Raw genomic sequence first — 10,179 nt, 5'->3', positions numbered from 1 at the left:
AGGTTACCAACAAGAACTCTCAACTCTAGTGTCACTCTAGGGAAAATGTTCATACAATCAAGCATTCAAGGTTGGAACTCACAATAAACATCAATTTATTGAAAACATAATAAAGATATTCAAAGAAACAAATACATCCTAAGGTTCACAATACCCGAGTACCCACTCGGGGTTTAGCTATAAATGGAGTTAAGTACAATCAAAGAAGTAGAATGTAAAAGCAATGAAGCCATAAAGAAAACCCCTCGATAGTCATGTCGATGGTCTTGTGGAAAGTCCTCTACTCGTCATCCAAGGATTCCCTCGTCCAGTATAGGATACGCCTCGATGGAAGCTCCCCTACCAACATTCTTCCTAAGGAATGGCGATGTCAGAGCCATAAAACCTCTTTAAAACCTTGGCCAATACCCCTCAAAACCCTAGCCGAAGCCCTTTCTCAAGTTGGGAAATAGATGGAGAAAAGAATCATAAAATCGGGGCTGATTCGGCTTTTAAATAGGCCTAAAATCGTGCGACTACACGGGCGTGGATGCTGCACACGCCATTGGGGAATTTCCACACGGGCGTGGCTAATTTCCATACGCCCGTGTGGATCCTCTGAACTCCTGTTTTCTCGGGCGACTGTGAACAGTGCTGCTACAGTACTTTCTACCGTGTTGCTGTGGTGCTCTGTTAACCTCACAAGCACTTTCTACAGTACTTTCTACCGTGTGCATCCATATCTCACAAGCACTTATTAGCCTCCCAAGAAGCACTTGTTTAACGTCACGAGCTTGACCTACCTTGTTACTTACCTCATGGAGGCTCGAATAGTTTGAAATTTCCCCCGGTCATCATTGAATTGTTGTTGTTTCTTCCCGGTAAATTCAAAGACAACAATGAATGAATTTCACACTTTTCATGAACAAAGGGAGGTGAAGATTGTAACTTCTTTTCTTGAGGTGTTTGATGAGAATGAGTACTACCTTTCTTCTTCTTTCCCCGAACCTCCCTCCAAATCTTTTTCAACATTGAATCTTTCTTTTCTTTTTCTTTGGCATTGGTGCACATAACCTTCTCCATTGGCCACTTCAAATTGGAACTTGGAAGAGGAGAGTGAGGTTCTTCTTGATCTTCATTTTCTATCTCTCCCAAGTACTCATCCAATGGGTTTAATGATAAAACTTCTTGCACGCAATCAGAAATTAAAAGTTCAGTTTCATCAACAAAATAAAGCATGTCATCATGGTTTAAAGAGTGTTTCATAGCCGCCGGTAGAGTGTACACTGCTTCTTCCTCACCAACTCTTAATGTTAATTTTCCTCCTTTAAGGTCAATTAGGGCACCGGAGGTAGTAAGGAATGGCCGGCCAAGCATCAACGGTGTCTCCGCATCTTCATCAATATCCATGATGACAAAATCCACTGGAAACACAAATTTGTCCACCCGGACAATCACATCTTCTACAATTCCATGAGGCTTCCTTGTTGATCGATCCGCCAATTGTAAAATCATTCTTGTGGGTCTAAGCTCATCAAGACCAAGCTTCACGTACATGGTGTAGGGCATAACATTAATGCTTACCCCCGAGTCTGCAAGGGCATTTTCTTGGACTCCATCCTCAAGTACACATGGGATTATGAAGCTTCCCGGATCCTTCAATTTTTGTGGGAGCTTTTTCTCCAAAATGGCCGAGCAATTTCCCGTGAGTGCCACTGTGCCCTCTTCTTCCAACTTTCTCTTGTTTGTTAGCAATTCTTTCAAGAACTTGGCATACTTGGGCATTTGAGTTAAAGCTTCCACTATCGGGATGTTTATGTGGAGTTGCTTGAAGATGTTGATGAATTTTCTGAATTGAGCATCCTCCTTATCTTGCTTCAATCTAGCCGGGTAGGGATTGGAGGTTTGTATTCTGACGGCTTTGATGAACCCTTTGATGGAATTTCCTTATCTTCACTTTGCTTACTTCTATTAATAACTTTCTCCATTATGTTAGGGTCTTCCACTTCGGCTACCCTAGTCTCCTTGACACTTGGGTCAACTCCAACCCTTGTCGCAACCTGTTTCCCGCTCCTAAGGGCGATGACCTTCAAGTGCTCTCTTTGGTTCTCCTCAGTGCTACTAGGGAGACTACCTGAAGGTCGCTCAGAATTAGCTTTAGCAAGCTGCCGCACTTGGTGCTCAAGGGATTGTACAGAAGCTTGAAGGTTTCGCAAAATGGAGCCAATCTCATTGAACTGTCCGGCATGTTGAGCAAGCTGAGCATTCACCTTACTGCTAGTTATGCTTGAAGGATATCATCTAGGTGTTTGTCGAGGTCGATCTGCTGGATTCTTGTCACCACCTCTAGTCTACATCTAATGAAGTTTGTTCTTGAGCTTTTTGATGATCTACTTGTATTCTAGGCTTTTTCTCTATAATATATGGAACTAGACTCTCAAGGTCATTTGGCATCTGTGAACCTTGGGATGAACTTGCTTGTATGGATGTTGTGATTTAATTCTAGTGTATTTTATTTGATTTATGATTAAAGCTTTGTGTTCATTGATGTGTTGGATTGCATGAGAACTTTGTCGTTCAACTTCTAGGTTGTACTCGGTTGCGTGACCATCGCCCTTATACTAGACAAACTTAGCTTGGAAAAGATTCATGCATGAATAGACCCTGGCCCATCTGGTATTTCATACCACTCAGAACATTATGGATAAATCTAGATATTGTGTTTGACACTAATTAGAGATTTCCCTAAGCATAATACAATCATAAGAGGATTTGGGTGGAAGCGATTCTGATCCAATACTTGTATGGAATTATGGTTTAATCACCTTGACCATTGGCGTTGACGTAATTTAGGATGCATCTTGGCCGAAAACCACAATTTCCTTTGTATTTCTAGCATCCTTCTAACTTTAGTAGTCCCAAGGGGATCCTTGCACAGAGAATTGTACTTTGATTGTTATTTGTTTCCTTAATGTGCTTACGTGGTCTTCTCTATAGTTATCTCTCTTGTTAGTTTTCTTATTTTATTTTAAACCTATCTTTGTTAGATTAGACAGTGTCGTCTAGGGGGAAGTAATAGCAGTCCTTGGGACCATAGGGAATATGACCGTCTCATGCTTACATGAGAGTCATTACTTGACGACCTGTGCACTTGTGGATCTCATCAAGTTTTTGCCACCGTTGCCAGAGAACTCCAAGAATGCTAGGAAAACTTCTAGCTCATTGCTCTAGTCATTTTTCTTTCCTTTTGTATATATTTTTCTTTCTATGTACTTTTTCTCCTTTTGTGTGTGTTGATTTGTTTTTCTTTTCTTTTAAATTCTTTTATAGCTTATTGTTTTTAGTTGTGTTTTTGGTCTAGGCGAAAGATCCCTAGTCATGATTAAGCCCTAGTACTAAAGATTACTTCAACACTTCACTCTATTGCTCACACAACTAAGCCCCAGTGGAGTTTGTCTCTTAGCACTTTACTCACTTCACTCTATCATGACCGCAAAGAACTCTTTGAACATAGAGGTTGGATAAATCATATCGGAAAAGAAAGGGGACATTCCGCTACCTCTCGACTCATCCTCTCAACACTCTTCAATCTTGCTAAGTATAACCGTAATGAAGTTATCACCCTTTCAAAGGATTACCTAGATAGATTCTCAACAATAGTGTGACTCTAAGGAAAAATCAATTCATCAAGCACACAAGATTGAAACTCTATTAAAACACCAATTAAAGGAAACATAAATGAAGTCAATAAAACAAAATCATCCTAGGGTTTACAAGTCCAAGCACCCACTTGGGGATTGGCTCTCCATGGAGCAATACAAAATCAACAATGAAATCAAAAGTAAGTGCAAGAAATGCATAGAGAAAACCCGCTTGTTGTACATGATGATGGTCTTGAGGAGCCGCCTCGACATCCACAACGGTTTCCTTGTCAAACCTAGGGCACAACTCGCCGAATCAATGCCGACAAAACCTCCCCTAACAGCTCTCCTCCAAAAGAACTCGATATGGAATGCCATAGAACCTTTCATAAAACCTAGTGACACGCCCCTTTTTCATTTATACCGCAAGTGCACAGATTGTCAAAGTAAGAAAAGTAGCCTAGGATTATTGCATGTGGGTAGTCGTATCCATAGGGAATAGTGATAAAAAACACAAGATTTGCTATTTAACTATGGTGAAGATGAATCAATAGTTGTGCAAACAATATCAATGTGAAGAAAAGAAATGAAATAAAGAAAACAAGAAAGAGAGACGCAATAAAATGAGAGGAGAGGCAATCGATAGGAAGTGAGGCACCGGGACATTGCTCACCCTAGGATTATTGCTTCAAGTGCAAGACCAATCATTATGTCTCCCAACTGATGTCTAGTGAGTCGTGGAAATTGTTAAACACATGGTCCCAAACTTAAGGTCAACCGTGACTAACCATACACTATGTCCCGGTGGAGAAATCCCTCATTCTCAATACCTCACACTATACAAGGTTGCTTAAAGATCTAGGGACTACACGTGATAAACCATATTCCCTAATCTAGATCTAACCCTTTGGTCCAAGCAAAAGACCCCTAGTCATAATTAAGCCCTAGCACTAAGGATTACTTCAACGCTTCACTCTGTTTCTTGCACAACTACGCCCGAGTGGAGTTCCTCTCTTAGCACTTCACTCTATTGTGACCGCAAAGAACTCTTGGAACATGGAGGTAGGAGAAATCACACCGATAGGGAAAGGGGATGTTCCGCTACCTCTCGACTCACCATCTCAACCCTCTCCAAACTAGCTTTGTCTAACCCTCATGGTGTGTCATTCATCCACAAGGATTACCAAGATGGATTCTCAACCCTAGTATCACTCTAAGGGAAAATCAACTCAACAAGCAATCAATAATGGAACTCAATTAGAACATCAATTAAAGAAAACATAATAAAAGGTCAATGAAACAAAATCATCCTAGGGTTTACAAGTCCAAGCACCCACTAAGGGTTTAGCTCTCCATGGAGCAAGATACAATCAATAATGAAATCAAAAGTAAAAACATGCAATCTATGAGTAAAACACCCTTATAGTCCGTATTGATATTCTTGTGGAGTAGCCTCGTCTTCTCCAATGGTTCCATCGTCAAGCGTAGCACACACCTCACCGAATCTATGCTGACAAAAGCTTCCCAAATAACTATCTCCTGAAGGAACACGGTATTAATGGCAGTAGAACCACTCCAAAAACCTTGCTAAAGCCTCTCGTAACCCTAGTCGCAAGTGCCTCTAAAGATGGGGAAAAGATAGGAAAAGGACTGGAAAAAGGATCCCTAAAACGGCTGAAGTCGTGGTTTTAAATAGGTTAGAATCGGGCATCCACACGGGCGTATGGAATTTTCACACGCTAGTGTGAATTTCTGGAACTTCAGTGTTCTGCGAGCTGTGGACAGTAATTGCTACAGTACTTTCCGCAGTGATTTGCTACAGTACCTGCTACTGTGCTTCACCGAAATGTTCCCATGTCAACACTTTTTCATCGAGGCTACATGAATGGGCACACATCCATGCGGTAGATCACATTGTGTCTTCAATAAAAAATCTCATTAACAGAAATCTTGCTAGCTTTGCACAAGTCAGAACAAGTGAACGTGACTGCCTTTGTGCCCATATAAACCATGTATTTACTTGAGCATAGTAGAGGTTGGCACACAATCACATGTCTTTGTGCATAACTTGTGTTTTCGCATTTGTTCACTCCAGGATTTCATCAACAAAGTGGACCCATAATCTACTTTTGGTTTCTTTCTTTCTTAATCATCTCCATAACCCTACATGCACAAAAAACACAAATACGTATGTATAAGTGATAAAATCTGAGAAAAGTAATGCTCAATGTAAGAAAAGAATACTTCGTATTACTAATACACAAGCACTTATCAAACTCCCCCACACTTAAGCTTTTGCTTGTCCTCAAGCAAAATAAAACATTAAAGCATAAAAGAAGGAAATCATGAAAGTGCTTGGCATAAGGTTCACAAAAGCATGCAAGGGAAGCATTCTACAAGTAAGGGAAATTTTTACACCGAATAAGAAAAATTAATGCTCTAGCTAAAAACTCAAATAAAAAAGGACAACAAACCCGGAATCGTGTAAATGTGTGTAAACTCACTCAAGTTAACCCAACGTGTACTCCTCAAATGTCTAATTATAAATGACTTATTTATGTGCAAAAAGAAAGGAGAAGGTAGTAGCTTCACACATCCTCTAATGTAGCCTTTTCCAAAGCAGCCGCTAAGGTGGCTTTCACACTCTCAAGGTGGTAGCTCTTTCTTCCATGGTAGTAGCTTTCACTCATCCCATGAGGTAGCTCTTTCTCTCATTAGGTCATAACTAGTATCCGACTTATGAGAGTAGCTTCATACTTCATAGGTGGTACCTCTTTCCACCACCAATGAACAAACAAACACAACTATTTTTTTTAATAAAACTAAAGCAAGAAACAAACTAAAACTAGTCCCTTAAATGTAGAACTTTAGTTTCCACAAGGTTTAATGAATGAGTAGTGCAACAAAGTATCAATGGGGCAAAAATTCCTAAAAATTCAAGTAAAACTATAATATGAGAACATTCAATGTTAAAACTTTTCCCCTAAACTTAAGAATACGACCGTTGCAACTAAGGTGAACCGTCGTTGGCTACATGAGCGTGTACAATAAAAACATAAGTAAAGAATATGTGTAATGTGAACTTCCCCCCACACTAAAGATATACATTGCCCTCAATGTATGCATGCAAAATCAATAAACGATAAAGCAATTAAAAAATATGTGGTGGTGGGCAATTGAAACAATACTCCCCTGAACTCCTAATGGTACATTTGATGGAGCTATATTCATTGATAGTTGAGTTCCAATGGGTTGTGGACCACACACGGCCATGTGACGATCACATTGACCATGTCCATAACTTGTCCTCAAATTCCATACTCACAAGACCATTTGCAAGTATACACAAGGGGGTTCAGTGAAGCTCAACAAAAACAAAAATAAACTCGAGTATATAAAGATATAGAAATAAAATACAACTCAAAACAACTGAAAATAAAAGATAAACTCAGAAGGAGAATCCTTTCTGAGTGATCCAAGTCCAAAATTTAATGCATAAATAAAATATGAAAACAAGAAAAAGAATAAATGCCTCAAGCGTCAGTGTTTACTATTGTCTGCTCTACTGCTGTCGGTGAAGAAGATGATGTCGGTGGATCAACTTGTGCTACTAGGACTGATGGTGGTGCTGGTGATGGAGGCGTGCGGGGTCTCATCACGAATGGGGAAGTCACGTCTTGCTCTAAGATCTGCCATAACCTCTGTGTCGTTCATGGCCTATATCACATGAGCATCATCGATCTCAGTCCATAGCACCTGGAGATAGAATATGTATTGGAGATGGCTCCTGTGTCGTGGAAGGTGCCTCGATCTCTATCGGCTCCTGTTGCGGTTCCTACTTAGGCGGAGAACCCTCTACTACCTCACTCTCAGCCTCAACTAGCTCTGGTGGTGGCATGTTCAGTACATACACTGGTCTCTATATCTGTGGATCATACCCATCAGCCTCATGGTTTCCATGCCGAGGGGGGATGGTACAATAATCTTCTTGGCCCCTTTGATCATGTCCAATAGACCCATCCCCTTGATGAGTCTAGTAATGTAGGGGCCCGTTAAAAGAACTCCAACTCTGGCGTACTAGCCCTGGTGGCACAAGTAATTGGCCAGGATTTGCCTTGAATGTAGCTGCTTTCTCTATACTATGTTGTGTAAGTAATGTAACTCCTATCTGTTTAGCACTGTGGTACTATCACTGCAGCAGCTCACTGATCTACTCAAGACTGCATAAATATAGCAGTAGCTCAGTCTGGAGATGCACGTAGCCTTCGACACTTCCGGCTCATAATGACCATGGCAACATAATGCTTGATACGCATTATGAGGAGTTAAGCTACCGGGGTAATCTGTAGGAAGTTGCTCGTACTACATAGTGCCAGTAAAGTTCTCATTGTATAATCCCAACCAGATCGAAAACTTTGTGACGCTCATACTATAGTGGTGTTCAAATGTTTTAAACTATATGGTGTCAATACTATCAAAGTTAGGATACAACCGGTCAAATTCAAACGACGGTAATACCTCTAGGGTCAACAAACAGATAGCTGGTTCATGAATAGACAACAATCTCCTCCAGCTACACATGGATAGAAGCTCATCTACCACATTCACCATATTGTCATCTAACTGAACCTCTCTCAAAGCGTTCACATCTAGGAAACATGAATGCTTTCCTGGCTGCTTCTTGGATGTGGAAGCCATATCTGCAAGAATTGAACAAGAATCGATCAAATTAACCTGAAAACTTAATCCTGCAAGGCCACTATGCACAAATCCAAGAAATACATCATAAAAATCATTCTAAAATCATTCTAAAGCATGCACCAACTATTTAACATGTAAACAAAATCTCAATTACCAGATTTAACCAAACTAAATCAAGATTTGGTGAGGAAAGAAGGAATGAGGTTTTTACAGATGAAATGAGAATGAAAACCTTGAAAATAGCCGGAAAACTCGAACAAAATCCATCTAATTTGGCGGTGAGAAGTCAGGAGAGTGAAAGGATGTGTTCTCTGAGTGTTTAGGAGTAAAAAGATGAAGAATCACGTATAGGTTTGAAACAAAATCCGTACCACATAGCATTCTGTGCATCCACACTGCTGTGTGAAAATTACCCACACCCGTGTGACTCAACACGAGAGCTTCATAGGGGCAGTCACACGCCCTGTGTGCTCTCGGAATGACACACTTTGCCTCTTAATGCATCCACACGGGCGTGTTGAAATTTCCCACGGTCGTATGCCCGACCCATAAGGGCATCCACATGCTCCTGTGGCTTCTTTGTCCAACCGATAATTTAACTAAATGTCCCACACGCCCCTGTGGAAATTCCACATAGGCGTGTGAATCTTCACAGGGGCACTCACAGGCCCTTGTGTCTTGCCAGGATGGAGGAGAAGTCTCCGCACAGTTTCATACGGGCATGTCAAAATTACCCACGCTCGTGTGTAATTGAAAGGATCATCCATAGGGGCAGACACATGCCCCTGTGTCTTCTCAGGATAGAGCTCTGAACTTTGTAGAGAAACACACGCCCGTTTGGAAATTACCCATGGGCGTGTGACCGTCACAATGTCATTCACAGGGGTAGACACAGGACCTGATATCCTCTAGGGATGAGCTCTAAACGGAGACACACGCTCCTGTGGAACTTACACATGGCTGTGTGTCTTCTCTGGATGACTTAGAAAACTGTACAGACTCTGCAAAAAATTTTTGTTCACTCATACATACTCGGACCCTGCCTAGATATTGAAAATTCTGACCAGAGAAACTTGCAAAACATGTTCAAACGACCAAGAAACTTCACCAATCACAATTAAGCTCACGAAAACACCAGAGATCCACAAGAAAAGCACAACAATAACATGTAAAAGATCAAGACACCAACACTAAAGCTCTTATTCATGCAAGTACTAAACTAAAACCTAGAAAAACATTAAAGACTTGGGTTACCTCCCAAGAAGCACTTGTTTAACATCAATAAGCTTGATGTACCTTTTCTTACCTCACAGGGGCCACATAGTGCTCTATAAGTGCAGTGAGTAGTCAAACTTCCCAGATAATCAGTTGGTAACTACTCATAGTCCTCAGTGTTAATGTAGGCCTTGTCATACAAGCCAAGTCTGACGGAGAACTAGTAACACTCATGCTATGGTACTGACTGAACACGCGGAACTGAATAACATCAATACTCAAGAAGTTGTTATACGAAAAGTCAAACTTAAATGACGGCAATACCTCAAGGGTCAACATGCGAATGGCTGCCTCACGGATTAACAACAAATGGTGCCAACTACCTACTGTGAGCAACTCCTCAACTTCGTCAGCCATCTCATCACCCAGCTTGATCTCTCTCAATGCTCTCAAGTCAGGGAAACATGACTAACCGAACTTGAGCCTCTACAAACCCTGGAACCGAGCCCGGTGCTTGGGGAATGGCAAACTCCATGTGTTCTGGCTCAAGGGAAGGCTCTCTTGGGCACTTGCTGGACTCTTTCTTCGATATGGGGAGCCATATCTGCAAGAATTAAAGAAAAATCGATCAATTTAACTTGAA

The sequence above is a fragment of the Dioscorea cayenensis genome, chromosome 1 (genome assembly GCF_009730915.1).
Source record: "Dioscorea cayenensis subsp. rotundata cultivar TDr96_F1 chromosome 1, TDr96_F1_v2_PseudoChromosome.rev07_lg8_w22 25.fasta, whole genome shotgun sequence".
In the NCBI taxonomy this organism is placed as follows: Eukaryota; Viridiplantae; Streptophyta; class Magnoliopsida; order Dioscoreales; family Dioscoreaceae; genus Dioscorea; species Dioscorea cayenensis.
The sequence above is the reverse complement of the archived record's forward strand: the minus strand, read 5'-3'. Positions refer to the sequence as shown.